At 42.9% G+C, this 16,090-nt stretch overlaps 1 long non-coding RNA gene across 5 annotated transcripts in view; it reads right to left on the bottom strand.

Annotated features, from left to right (window-relative positions):
- LOC134947702 (uncharacterized) overlaps nt 1-16,090 on the bottom strand; it is an 86,538-nt gene that overhangs the window by 30,957 nt on the left and 39,491 nt on the right. The gene's annotated exons all lie outside the window — the stretch shown is intronic.

Raw genomic sequence — 16,090 nt, 5'->3', positions numbered from 1 at the left:
ATTGCCGTGTAATTCCTGTGATATTGCCGTATAATTCCCGTGATACTGGCGTATAATTCCTGTACGTCTAATTACAGTGATATTGCAGTATAATTCTTGGGATACTGGCGTATAATTCCTGTGATATTGGCGTATTGTTACAGTGATATTGCCATATAATTCCCGTAATACTGGCGTATAAATACAGTGATGTTGCTGTATAATTCTCGAGATACTGGCGTATAATTCCTGTGAAATTGCCGTATAATTCCCGTGATACTGACGTATAATTCCTATGATGTTGCCGTATAATTCTCGGGATACTGGCGTATAATTCCTGTGATATTGCCGTATAATTCCCATGATACTGGCGTATAATTACAGTGATATTGCCGTATCATTCTCGAGATACTGGCGTATAATTCCTGTGATATTGCCGTATAATTACAGTGATATTGCCATATAATTCCTGTGATACTGGCATATAATTACAGTGATATTGCCATGTAATTCCTGTGATATTGCCGTATAATTTCCGTGTTACTGGCGTATAATTCCTGTGATATTGCCGTTTAATTCTCGGGATGCTGGCGTATAATTCTTGTGATACTGGCATATAATTACTAGAGATGAGCGGGTTCGGTTCATCGAGATCCGAACCCCCTCGTGGTTTACACGGGTCCGGCAGCCTCGGTTCTTCCCGCCTAACACGCAAAACCCGAATGGGGGAATACGTCATCAATCCGCTGTTGGATTCTCGCGAGATTCGGATTCCATATAAAGAGCCGCGCGTCGCCGCCATTTTCACTAGTTTATTGTCGATTGAGCGGAGAGGACGTGGCTACGTTCTCTGCCTGAAAAGCTCAATATCTGTGCTCAGTGTGCTGCATTGTGGTGACCACCAGTATATAGTAGTACAGTACAGTAGTCCTTTGCTGTATCTTGCAGCTCCGTGTCAGACTCAGTACTATTCTCCTGATCAGTGCTCAATATCTGTGCTGCATTGTGGTGACCAGTATATAGTAGTAGAGTGCTGTATTGTGGTGACCACCAGTATATAGTAGTACAGTACAGTAGTCCCTTGCTGTATCTTGCAACTCCGTGTCACTTCTAGTATCCTGAACAGTGCTTAATATCTATGCTCAGTGTTACTGCTGCATTGTGGTGACTAAAAGTCCAGTGTTTTGTGTGCATTTTGCTGCTGTAGGGTGCTGTGGTAGTGTCCTGTCACTGTGCATAGGTCATCATCATTCCAGTCACAGTGGTATCTGGTATCTATCTATCTAGTGGTATCTAATTCCAGACATTACTGCCGTCTAATTCCAGATATATTGGCATATAATTCCACACATCAAAAAATGGAGAACAAAAATGTGGAGGGTAAAATAGGGAAAGATCAAGATCCACTTCCACCTAGTGCTGAAGCTGCTGCCACTAGTCATGGCAGAGACGATGAAATGCCATCAACGTCGTCTGCCAAGGCCGATGCCTAATGTCATAGTAGAGAGGATGTAAAATCCAAAAAACAAAAGAACAGTAAAATGACTCAAAAATGTAAATTAAAAGCGTCTGAGGAGAAGCGTAAACTTGCCAATATGCCATTTACGACACGGAGTGGCAAAGAATGGCTAAGGCCCTCTCCTATGTTCCTCATGACTAGTGGGTCAGCTTCACATGAGGATGGAAGCACTTATCCTCCCGCTAGAAAAATAAAAAAGAGTTAAGCTGGCAAAAGCACAGCAAAGAACTGTGCGTTCTTCTAAATCACAAATCCCCAAGAAGAGTCCAGTTGTGTCGGTTGCGATGCCTGACCTTCCCAACACTGGATGGGAAGAGGTGGCTGCTTCATTTTCTCCCGCCACTGGAGCTGCCAGGAAAAGGATAACATTTCCAAAACCACCCGCTGGCGGTGATGCAGGGCAGTCAGATGCGATAGCTGACATCTAGTCCGGACTGAAGGACCTGCCAACGGTTACTGACATGTGGTCTACTGTCACTGCATATGATTCTGTCACAATTGAAAGAATGGTGGAGGATTATATGCATCACTGTAGGCATGTCAGACTGTCCGTACGTATACTGGCAGGAAAAAGAGGCAATTTGGAGGCCCTTGCACAAACTGGCTTTATTTTACCTAAGTTGCCCCCCCTCCAGTATGTACTCTGAAAGTGTGTTTAGTGCAGCCGGTAACATTGTCAGCGATCGGCGTAGGTTACTTCCAGACAGTGGCGTAAGTTCGTCCCAGTCGCCCGGAGGCATGATAAATGTTGGTGCCCCCCTACATATACACACACATACCATATGTAGCTATCCGGCACTAAGGGTGAACAGTAGCAGAGTGCTCAGGTACCTTTCCCAATAGTAATATAGATACACATAGAAAGTGGAAGCACTCCAAGTCAGTCATTACAATAAAACAGACATTAGCATACCATTATAGTACACCTACAGTGCTCCCTCACCCGCCAGCAGGTCTCGATGGAGATGCTTTGGCGCAGCGGTGTGCCGATATAATTAGTGTTCACTCTAGAATTTTTTTAGGGCAGGGTGCTGATCACGGGGAGGGCACATTTTTCCATTCGGGAGGGCACATTTTTCATTTGGGAGGGCACATTTTTAAGTTAGATGGGCAAACTTATGTACATACTATAATGCTTGGTGCTCCTATTCCTATAGGCTAAAACATGGCGTGCAGCAAAAATCTAGGGGCGTTGTTTCGTGGGGAAGGGGCATGGCCACATAATAGTGGCAATTCACATTACACCACACAGTAGTGCACCTAATACACATTGCACCAGGTAGAACCTCCTATACACACTACGACAGCTAGAGCACGTTATACATATTGCGCCAGATAGAGCACGTTATACACATTGCACCAGGCAGAGCACTGAGGCACACTGCACCAGGTAGAGAGCACTGAGGCACACTGCACCAGGTAGAGAGCACTGAGGCACACTGCACCAGGTAGAGAGCACTGAGGCACACTGCACCAGGTAGAGAGCACCGAGGCACACTGCACCAGGTAGAGAGCACTGAGGCACACTGCATCAGGTAGACAGCACTGAGACACACTGCACCAGGTAGAGAGCACTGAGGCACACTGCACCAGGTAGAGAGCACTGAGGCACAATGCACCAGGTAGAGAGCACTGAGGCACATTGCACCAGACAGAGAGCACTGAGGCACATTGCAGCAGGTAGAGGGCACTGAGATTGAAGTTTACAGCTGCAAAATACTTACAAGGTTAATTTAGCCCAGGGGGACTCTCATGTGCTTACCGGGTCCGGCGGTGCACGGCTGGGTCCGGCGGCGTGGCGGGGTGCGGCAGGCAGCAAACGGCGGGGCGGCAAAGCGCACAAAAACGGGCAGGGCGGGATTCAGCGGTCTAAAAAAGGGGCAGGGCGCAGCGCCCTGTGAAAGACACCTAGCGTGAACACTAGATATATATAAAAAAAAAACACAAATGCCTCATTCACTTAAACACACACGCACACACACACACACACACACACACACACACACACACTCTCGTCTCTTTCACTTAAACACACACACCGCTTTCACACACACACACATGCCTCCTTCACTTAAAAACACACACGCCGCTTTCACACACACACACACACACACACACACACACATGCCTCCTTCACTTAAAAACACATACACATGGCTTTCCCTTAAACACACACACGCCGCTTTCACTTAAACACCCACACATGCCTTTCACTTACACACACACACACACACACACACACACACACACACACACACACACACACACACATGCCTTTCACTTACACACACATGCCTTTCACTTACACACACACACACACACACATTCAGAACGGACACCCCTCCATATATTTATAAGGTAGCGTGTACCCAGACCAGGTGTGCGCTCTGTACATAGTCCTGTAGAAATGCTCAAATGCCTCCTTTAATCCTTTCCTCTCACACACATACCTCTCACTTACACACAAACACACCTCTCACACACATGCCTCTCACTTACACACACACGTCTGTCACTTACATACACATGCCTCTCACACACACACACATGCCTCTCACTTACATACACATGCCTCTCACTTACACATGTCTCTCACTTGCATACACATGCCTCTCACTTACACACACACATGCCTCTCACTTACATACACATGCCTCCCACTTACACACACATACATGCCTCTCACTTACACACACACACACATGGCTCTCACACACATGCCACTCACTTACACACACACACACACACACACACACACACACACACACACACACACACATCTCACTTACACACACACACACACACACACATGCCTCTTTTACTTGAACGCACAACTTTCCTTAAACACACACACACACACACACACACACACACACACACACCTCACTTAAAGACAAGCACACACAAAACACAGTGCTTTCCCCCACCCCAAATCCCCCCAAATACACCTATCCCCCACCCCCCACACAGTGCCTACCTTTGGCTATCATCAGGCTGACGGAGCACGGAGAAGCAGAGAGCTTCCCTCGGCTGGCTTGATTAACTAGAAGGGCCCGGGAGGAACTGCGCTCTGGAGCTCCACCTAGCTGCAGCCTTTGCCAGCTCTTTGTAAATACAGGAGGCAGCTTCTGTGTCACTGACACAGCTCCTCTGTCTGCAATAGCAGCGAGCGATCCTCAGGCAGCGAGAGACAGTGGAGGAGATGTGCCCCCTTGCGGTCAGGAGCCCGGCGGCAGCCGACTCCACTGCCTCCCACAGTTTCGCCACTGGGTCAGTGCTAGACAGCGCTTCAGCAGTCAATCTTCATCAAAATTAATTATAATCAATTCCTCCGTGGAGACATTTACCAGCAATTGCCTCCAGAAAGTACACAGGGACCTGAGATGGTGGATTCCAGTGGGGACGAATTAATACTCTTTGAGGAGGGGGATGTACACAGCGAAAGGGGTGAGGAATTGGATGATGAGGAGGAGGTGGACATCTGGCCTGTATAGAGCCAGTTTGTGCAAGGAGAGATTGATTGCTTCTTTTTTGGTGGGGGCCCAAACCAACCAGTCATTTCAGCCACAGTCGTGTGGCAGACCCTGTCGCTGAAATGATGGGTTTGTTAAAGTGTGCATGTCCTGTTTATACAACATAAGGGTGGGTGGAAGGGCCCAAAGACAATTTCATCTTGCACCTCTTTTTTTTATTTTTTATCTTTGCATCATGTGATGTTTGGGGCCAATTTTTTTAAGTGCCATCCTGTCTGACACTGCAGTGCCACTCCTAGATGGGCCAGGTGTTTGTGCCGGCCACTTGGGTCAAAACCAAAACACAAAACCCGAAAAATGTCCGCTGCACATCACTAATAATTACAGTGATACTGCCATATAATTCCCATGAAACTGGCATATAATTACAGTGATATTGCCATATAATTCCTGTGATATTGGCGTATAATTACAGTGATATTGCCATATAATTCTCGGGATACTGTCGTATAATTCCTGTGATATTGCTGTATAATTCTAATGATGCTGGCGTATAAATCCAGCGATCCTGCCATATAAATCCAGTGATCCTGCCGTATAATTCCAGTAATCCTGCCGTATAATTATAGTGATCCTGACGTATAAATCCAGTGATCGTGCCATATAATTACAGTGGTACTGGCGTATAAATCCAGTCCAGTGATACTGCCGTATATGTCCAGTGATACTGCCGTATAATTCCAGTGATCCTGCCGTATAAATCCAGTGATCCTTCCGTATAATTACAGTGGTACTAGCGTATAATTCCAGTCCAGTGATCCTGCCGTATATGTCCATTGATACTGCCGTATATGTCCAGCGGTATTGCCGTATAAATCCAGTGATCCTGCTGTATAATTCCAGTAATCCTGCCTTATAATTCCAGTAATCCTGCCGTATAATTCCAGTAATCCTACCGTATAATTCCAGTAATCCTGCTGTATAATTCCAGTGGTACTGGCGTATAATTCCAGTAATCCTGCCATATAATTACAGTAACCCTTCCGTATAATTCCTTTGGTACTGTCGTATAATTCCAATAATAGTGCCGTATAATTCCAGTAATCCTGCCGCAAATTACAGTGGTACTGGCGTATAATTCCAGTAATCCTGCCATATAATTTCAGTGGTACTGGCGTATAATTCCAGTAATCCTGCCGTATGAATCCAGTGATCCTTCCATATAATAACAGTGGTACTGGCGTATAATTCCCGTCCAGTGATCCTGCCGTATATGTCCATTGATACTGCCGTATAAATCTAGTGATCCTGCTGTATAATTCCAGTAATCCTTCCGTATAATTCCAGTAATCCTACCGTATAATTCCAGTAATCCTGCTGTATAATTCCATTGGTGCTGTCGTATAATTCCAGTAATCCTGCCGTATAATTACAGTAACCCTGCCGTATAATTCCATTGGTACTGGCGTATAATTCCAGTAATAGTGCCGTATAATTCCAGTAATCCTGCCGCAAATTACAGTGTTACTGGCATATAATTCCAGTAATCCTGCCGTATAATTTCAGTGGTACTGACGTATAATTCCAGTAATCCTGCCGTATAATTAACGTAATCCTGCCGTATAATTACAGTGATATTGCCATATAATTCCCGTGATACTGGTGTATAATTACAGTGATATTGCCGTATAAATCTAAGGATACTGGCGTATAATTCTTGTGATATTGCCGTATAATTACAGTGATATTGCCATTTAATTCCTGTGATACTGGCTTATAATTACAGTGATATTGCCGTATAATTCTCGGGATACTGGCGTATAATTCCTGTGATATTGCCGAATAATTACAGTGACATTGCTGTATAATTCCTGTGATATTGCCGTAAAATTCTCGGGATACTGGCGTATAATTCCTGTGATATTGCCGTATAATTCCCGTGATACTGGCGTATAATTACAGTGATATTGACATACAATTCTCGGGATACTGTCGTATAATTCCTGTGATATTGCCGTATAATTACAGTAATATTGCCATATAATTCCCGTGATACTGGCGTCTAATTACAGTGATATTGCAGTATAATTCTCTGGATACTGGCGTATAATTCATGTGATATTGCCGTATTGTTACAGTGATATTGCCATATAATTCCCGTGATACTGGTGTATAATTACAGTGATGTTGCTGTATAATTCTCGAGATACTGGCGTATAATTCCTGTGAAATTGCCGTATAATTCCTGTGATACTGGCGTATAATTACAGTTATATTGACGTATAATTCTCGGGATACTGGCGTATAATTCCTGTGATATTGCCGTATAATTACAGTGATATTGCCGCGTAATTCCTGTGAAACGGGCGTATCATTTCAGTGATAATGCCGTATAATTACAGTGATATTGCCATATAATTCCCGTGATACTGGTGTATAATTACAGTGATATTGCAGTATAATTCTCTGGATACTGGCGTATAATTCATGTGATATTGCCGTATTGTTAAAGTGATATTGCCATATAATTCCCGTGATACTGGTGTATAATTACAGTGATGTTGCTGTATAATTCTCGAGATACTGGCGTATAATTCCTGTGAAATTGCCGTATAATTCCTGTGATACTGGCGTATAATTACAGTTATATTGACGTATAATTCTCGGGATACTGGAGTATAATTCCTGTGATATTGCCGTATAATTACAGTGATATTGCCGTGTAATTCCTGTGAAATGGGCATATAATTTTAGTGATAATGCGTATAATTACAGTGATATTGCCATATAATTCCTGTGATACTGGTGTATAATTACAGTGATATTGCCATATAATTCTCGGGATACTGGCGTATAATTCCTGTGATACTGCAGTATAATTCCAGTGATCCTGCCATATAAATCCAGTTATCCTGCCGTATAATTACAGTGATCCTGACGTATATATCCAGTGTTACTGGCGTATAATACCAGTGATATTGCCATATAATTCCTGTGATACTGGTGTATAATTACAGTGATATTGACGTATAATTCTTGGGATACTGTCGTATAATTCCTGTAATATTGGCGTATAATTATAGTGATATTTCCATATAATTCCCGTGATACTGGCATATAATTACAGTGATATTGCCGTATGACAGTGATATTGCCATATAATTCCATGATACTGGTGTATAATTACAGTGATATTGCTGTATAATTCTTGGGATACTGGCGTATAATTCTTGTAATATTGCCGTATAATTACAGTGATATTGTCATATAATTCCCGTGATACTGGCGTATAATTACAGTGATATTGCCGTATAGTTCTCGGGATACTGGCGTATAATTCCTGTGATATAGCCGTATGATTATAGTGATATTGCCGTATAATTCCTGTGATATTGCCATAAAATTCTTAGGATACTGGCGTATAATTCCTGTGATATTGCCGTATAATTCCCGTGATACTGGCGTATAATTACAGTGATATTGCCGTATAATTTCAGTGGTACTGACGTATAATTCCAGTAATCCTGCCGTATAATTAACGTAATCCTGCCGTATAATTACAGTGATATTGCCATATAATTCCCGTGATACTGGCGTATAATTACAGTGATATTGCCGTATAATTCTCGGGATACTGGAGTATAATTCCTGTGATATTGCCGTATTGTTACAGTGATATTGCCATATAGTTCCCGTGATACTGGCGTATAATTACAATGATATTGCCGTATAATTCCTGTGATATTGCCATATAATTCCCGTGATGTTGCCGTATATTTCTAGTGATCCTGCAGTATAAATCCAGTGATCCTGCCGTATAATTATAGTGATCCTGCCGTATCAGTTTTCATAAACAGCCATATACTGGCTCAACTAGGACTCTAAACTTTAGCAAAGCGAATTTTGAAAAGACGAGGGTATTTTTCAGGGATATTGAATGGGAAGGTTTGTTTTTAGGAAAAAATACTACGGAGAAATGGGAGGTACTAAAATTACCTTACAAGTGTAAGGTAATGCACTGTGGTAACAAGAACAAAAATAACACCTACCTACTAAATGGGGTAAAATTAGGACTTAGGTGTCCTCATAGATAGCAAACTAAGCAGTAGTACCCAAAGTAGGACTGCAGCAAAGAAGGCTAATAAGATATTAGGATGCATAAAACGGGGAATTGATGCTAGGGACGAGAGTATTATACTCCCGTTATATAAATCACATGTGAGGCCACACCTTGAATACTGTGTACAATTCTGGGCAGCTTACTACAAAAAGGATATCCTGGAGCTAGAAAAGGTTCAGAGGCGGGCGACCAAACTAATTAAGGGTATGGAGATGCTGGAATACGAGGAAAGGCTTGCAAGACTAGGCATGTTTACACTGGAAAAGTGGAGATTAAGAGGGGACATGATCAACATTTACAAATATATAACGGGACAATATACAGATCTTGCACAGGACCTAGTTTTGGTTAGATCAACACAGAGAACTCGTGGACACTCGCTCAGGTTAGAGGAGAGGAAATTCCGCACAATACGGCGTAAAGGCTTTTTTACGGTAAGGACGATACGTGTTTGGAATTCACTGCCTGAGGGAGTTGTAATGGCCGACTCAGTCAACACCTTTAAGAATGGGTTAGATAAATTCCTAATGGATAATGATATCCAGGGTTACGGGGCATAGTTACGCACTATGGTTATTATAAAAAAGAGGGGTAAAATGTAACGGCAGTCATCAATTTCAGTCAAAATTTTATACAAAATAATCATGCATAGGCGACCACAAATAGGTTGAACTCGATGGACAATTGTCTTTTTTTAACCTTAGATACTATGTTACTATATATAAATCCTGTGATCCTGCCGTTTAAATCCAGTGATCCTGCCGTATAATTACAGTGGTACTGGCGTATAAATCCAGTCCAGTGATACTGCCGTATATGTCCAGTGATACTGCCGTATAATTCCAGTGATCCTGCCGTATAAATCCAGTGATCCTTCCGTATAATTACAGTCCGGTGATACTGCCGTATATGACCATTGATACTGCCGTATATGTCCAGTGGTACTGCCATATAAATCCAGTGATCCTGCTGTATAATTCCAGTAATTCCAGTAATCCTGCCGTATAATTCCAGTAATCCTGCTGTATAATTCCAGTGGTATTAGTCTATAATTCCAGTAATCCTGCCATATAATTCCAGTAATCCTGCTGTATAATTCCAGTGGTACTGTCGTATAATTCCAGTAATCCTGCCGTATAATTACAGTAACCCTGCCGTATAATTCCATTGGTACTGGCGTATAATTCCAGCAATAGTGCCGTATAATTACAGTAATCCTGCCGCAAATTACAGTGGTACTGGCGTATAATTTCAGTAATCCTGCCGTATATTTTCAGTGGTACTGGCATATAATTCCAGTAATCCTGCCGTATAATTACAGTAATCCTGCCGTATAATTCCAGTGGTACGGGCGTATAATTACAGTAATCCTGCCGTATAATTACAGTAATCCTGCCGTATAATTACAGTGGTACTGGCGTATCATTACAGTAATCCTGCCATATAAATCCAGCGATTCTGCCGTATAAATCCAGTGATCCTGCCGTATAATTCCAGTGATCCTGCCATATAAATCCAGCGATCCTGCCGTATATATCCAGTGATCCTGCCGTATAATTCCAGTGATCCTGCCATATAATTACAGTGATCCTGACGTATAAATCCAGTGATCCTGCTGTTTAAGTTCAGTGACCAACCCTTCGAACTTGCCACATGTGAAGTCAGTTCAGACACTGCTGTCATATTTCATCTTCCTCACAAAGGACTTTTGGACAGTCAATTGCTTACTGGAAGTAGTACAAGTGGTCTTCCGACTTCCCCTCTGGGGTGACGATTGACTCCCAGCAGCAACAACAGCAGGGGCAGCAACAGCAAGCGTACCACTCAAGGATCCTCCGGAGGAATCCCGGTTAGGAGAGGACTCCTCAGTTTTGACACTGACATGGCCTGGAGGACTACTGACATTCCTGACTGAGGAGGAAGTTGACATTGAGGGAGTTGGTGGTGTGGCTTACAGGAGCTTGGGTACAAGAGGAAGAAGGGATTTAGGTGTCAGTGGACTGCTTACGTTCTTACCCAAAGTTTCACAACTTGACACAGACTTCTGATGAATGCGCTGCAGGTGACGTATAAGGGAGGATGTTCCTAGGTGGTTAACATCCTTATTACAGATTGACAGAGGCAACACAGAGGCAACACACGGCTTGACACCTGTTGTCCGGATTTGTGGAGAAATAATTCCACACCGAAGAGGTGGCTTTTTTGGTATTTTGCCCAGTCATGACAATGGGCCTCTTCATCCCATGGACAACAGGTGTCTCCCCCGGTGCCTCATTTAAACAAACCACATCACCATCAGAATCCTCATCGTCATCCTCCTCCTCAGCGCCAGCAACACCCATATCCTCATCCTGCAAATTTGAATATCAGAAACTGGACTGTGGGTGCTCCTTCCAGCACTTGTAGAGGGCGTGCAAATGGTGGAAGGAGACACCTCTTCCCGTCCAGTGTTGGGAAGGTCAGGCATCGCAACCGCAGACACGCTTGGACTCTCTTTGGGGATTTGTGATACCATCTTAGAACGCACAGTTTTTTCTGTGCTTTTTCCACCTAAACTCTTATCATTTTTCTAGCGGGAGGATGAGGGCTTCCATCGTCATGTGAAGCTGAACCACTAGTCATAAACATAGGCCAGAGCCTTAGTCGTTCCTTGCCACTCCGTGTCGTAAATGACATATTGGCAAGTTTACGTTTCTCCTCAGACCACTTCAATTTCTTTTTTTGGGTCTTTTTACTGAACTTTGAATTTTTGGATTTTACATGCCCTCTACTATCACATTGGGTAGCGGCCTTGGCAGACGACGTTGATGGCATTTCATCATCTATGTCATGACTAGTGGCAGCAGCTTCAGCACTAGGAGGAAGTGGTTCTTGATCTTTCCCTATTTTATCCTGCAAATTTTTGTTCTCCATTATTTTTCTGGAGTTATATAACACAATATGCGGCACAGGAGAGCGTATCCCTTCACCTCACAGGGCAAACCCTGTAAAAATTATTTGGATTAAATATTAATAACCCCTTTATTTAGAGTCAATAATATACAGCGCAGGACAGCACCACTGAATTTATATGGCAGCACCACTGGACTGGATTTATACAGAATTATATGAATTTATATGGATTTATATGGCAGGATCACTGGAATTATACGGCAGGATCACTGGAATTATTCAGCAGGATTAATGGAATTATACAGCAGGATTACTGGAATTATACGGCAGAATTACTGTAATTATATGGCAGGATTACTGTAATTATATGGCAGGATTACTGGAATTATATGGCAGGATTACTGGAATTATACGGCAGGATTACTGGAATTATACGGCAGAATTACTGTAATTATACGGCAGGATTACTGGAATTATACAGCAGGATCATTGTAATTATACAGCAGGATCACTGGAGTTATACGGCAGGATTACTGGAATTATACGGCATGATCACTGGAATTATACGGCAGGATTTCTGGAATTATACGGCGGGATCACTGTAATTACCATCCAATCTATTGCAGCCACATACTTAATACGTAGGGGGTAATTCAGACCTGATCGCTCGCTAGCGTTTTTTGCAGCTCTGCGATTAGGTCAGAACTGCGCATGCGTATGCACCGCAATGCGCAGGCGCGTCGCACAGGTACAAAGCGGATCGTTGCTGTGCGATGGGTTTTACGAAGAATCCATTCGCACAGCCGATCGCAAGGAGATTGACAGGGAGAAGGCATTTGTGGGTGTCAACTGACCATTTTCTGGGAGTGGTTGGAAAAACGCAGGTGTGTCCAAGTGTTTGCAGGGAGAGTTCCTGACGTCAATTCCATTCCTGAACTTGCTGAAGTGATCGCAGCGGCTGAGTAAGTCCTGGGCAACTCAGAAACTGCACAACGTTTTTTTGTACCGCTCGGCTGCACATGCGTTCGCACACTTGCACAGCTAAAATACAGTCCCCTGTAGGCAGCGACGATCTGATCGCAGCACTGAAAAAAACTGCTAGCGAGCGGTCAGGTCTGAATTACCCTCATAGATCTGCTTAACTGCAATGCTGATCATGTTTTCACAATGTACAAGGTAAACTGAATTCTCTAGCTTAGAATTATCTGCATTTCTAGGCAAGGGCAGATAGCTCAATGAATAGATTGTCTGACTGCAATGCCACAGGCAATGGGTTTGAATCCCAGGTATGTTAGCATCTTGAAATGTAATAAAGGACAGTGGGGGCAATTCAGACCTGATCGCTAGGGTGTATTTTTTGCATCCCTGCGATTAGTTAGTCGCCGCCTACAGGGGGAGGGGAAATTCGCTGTGCAGGTGTCCGATCGCATGTGCAGAGAGCTGCACAAACAAAAGTTTGTGCAGTCTTTACACAGCCCAGGATTTACTCAGCCGCTGTGATGATCAGGGCTGGAGCTGATGTCAGAAACCCTCCTTCCAAACGCCTGGATCCTCCTGCGTTTTTCCGGACACTCCTCTAAAACAGTCAGTTGCCACCCACAAACGGCCTCTTCCTGTCAGTCACCTTGCGATTGACCCGTGCTATCGCTTTGTTTGCACCATCCTGGCGCTGCCCGGCACTCCCCGTTGATGCGGACCAATGCGCCTGTGCATTGCGGTGCATACGCATGTGTAGTTCAGACCTGATCGCCCGCTGTGCGAAAACGTACAGCAGCGATCTGGTCTGAATTAGGCCCCCTGTGACTTAATAACAAAGAAATCTCAAGTTAAGCATGAATGCTGTATAGGTATTAGCAACAGAAGGGGTCAGGTTAGGAGACAGGGGCGGTCAGAAGACACTGGGCTTCAAAAAGGTGGGAAGCTGCAAGTGAAAGTAATTAACAGAGCCCCTACCCTGTAGTGCTATGTGCGGTGCCCACTCCGCACACACCTAGTTACAGCCCTGGTAGCAATAAATGACACACAATTTGTACCAATGACTTCCTAGACTTTAAAGAAACCAATTTCTTAACCTCAAATAATCCCTACACAGAATAACAAGAACAGTCACAATCAATATTGCAGCATACAAATATACATTGCATTACATTAACGCTACAAGCTCGTGGGTACCTTTGGCGTTAGCGCGCATGCAATATAAGTCACAGCAGTAAACTTAAAGTAGCAAGGTTCCATAGAGTTTCCAGCAAATGATATTGGATGTAATTTAGAGGAATACAATGCTCTCTGATGCTCCGTAACTGACAGTTTGCCTCAGCCAAACTGAAAGACAACTTAAACAACTCCAAATACACAGTTGCTCTCCGAATACCATCTGACATACATGATACATCCTGACGACCTCTATATGTATTTTTATATGGAAGTAAAGTTTAATATGTAAAGGTGAATGTATTCAGTAAAGAAAAGGTGAAGTGGCCAATTAAGTAAATAGATGGCCCTATATAAAGTCCTAAAGATGGCCACTACCACATGCATGTACCCTTTCAGAAAGTCCTTAACGGATGAAACGTGTCAGGGATTGCTGAGACATTGAAGCTGAACTCCTGATGCTGCCATTTCTACAGGAGTTGCCAGAGACCCTAAATAAAGTGTTTAAAACAATTATGTTGTTACATTACTTAGCACATATTCTCTGCAGAGAAACCGCCTTGGTACATAGCTACTGTGCTAAAATATGCTACTGCCGCAGGAGGCGTCTTGCATGAGTAGATGCCGCCTGCTGGCTTCTCTACACCACTGCTGTGTGTCTGAGGACACAAACCATCAGGTTTGTATACATCTCTGATTTAGGCCCTCAGTCACTTTATGTATTCACTGTATGTTCCCCTTGGTTGGCAGAAGGGAGAATAGTAACTTACATCTTGAGGTGTATAGTGTCCTGGCGCTAACAACAATAATGCTAGTGATTATTGAGATGATTTTTACAATTTCAATTTTAAGTAGAGTAACATTTATTCATACAATGTGAGATATAAAGCTGTGAACAGCAAAAAACCTATACAGACAATATTCATTGAAAAATTAATAAAGCATAGAGACAAATCAAACAAATGATGGTCACAATTGGTTACGTCCGAGTTTCCTGTGTGCAAACATGAATTAAAGTGCTTTAACGTTGTGCATGAGTGTTGCTTTTATGTTAGCAGCCGTCCGTTTCCAGCCATTGTTGATTATTGGCTTAAGGTGATAAACACTATTCATCCACTGTTTATAAAGTTCAGTGTCAGACTAGGGCAAGAAAGGCCTACCAGGGGAATGCAATGGTAAGGGCCCATGCTTAAGGGGTGTGGTCAGCCACCAGAGGGGGTGTGGCCAGAATCCACTGTAAAGCATTTTAATTTGTGTTTGCACAAAGGAAACTTGGACTTAACCAATTGTGACCATCATTTGTTTGATTTTGTGTGAAATTGCTTGATGAGCTACTTAGACAAGATGTTTTTTTATGCTATAATAATTTTTAAAGAATATTGTCTGCATAGGTTTTTGCTGTGTACAGATTTATATGTCACTTTATATGAATAAATTTTATTTTTGTTAAAAATGTAAATGTAAATTATTGTTAGCGTCAGGACAATATACGCCTTTTGATTATTTTATATCGAGACACGGAATCCTTGATACTTTTTCTTGTCTAAAACGGCAGCTTAAATAATAAAGGAGCAGTGCAGGTTTTCTGACATTCCCTGCTGGCCTTACATCTTGAGCTGGTATCCAAAATATATGTATCAAATATTCTGAATTACAAATTATTTTATTGTGAGACTGATACCTTTGTTTGGAATAAATACTTTTTATACACAGTATTATACTATGTGAAAAACCTTCTTTTGAGGTGATCTAAGGATTACAGTCCATCTGTAGGATTTGTCTCTGATCCACCATTTGCGTACAAAGATGCCCAGTCGGTTGCACATCACAACTACATATGGCAACATAGTCACAAGCTGAGACACACTTCCAAAACAGTCATTGCACCTGAATCATGGGACAGGCTGCAGTAATCATGGCCACAGATGCTCGACCATATGTTCTTGATGGTTTGCA

This window comes from Pseudophryne corroboree, chromosome 8 (genome assembly GCF_028390025.1).
Source record: "Pseudophryne corroboree isolate aPseCor3 chromosome 8, aPseCor3.hap2, whole genome shotgun sequence".
Taxonomy (NCBI): domain Eukaryota; kingdom Metazoa; phylum Chordata; class Amphibia; order Anura; family Myobatrachidae; genus Pseudophryne; species Pseudophryne corroboree.
The sequence above is the reverse complement of the archived record's forward strand: the minus strand, read 5'-3'. Positions and strand labels throughout refer to the sequence as shown.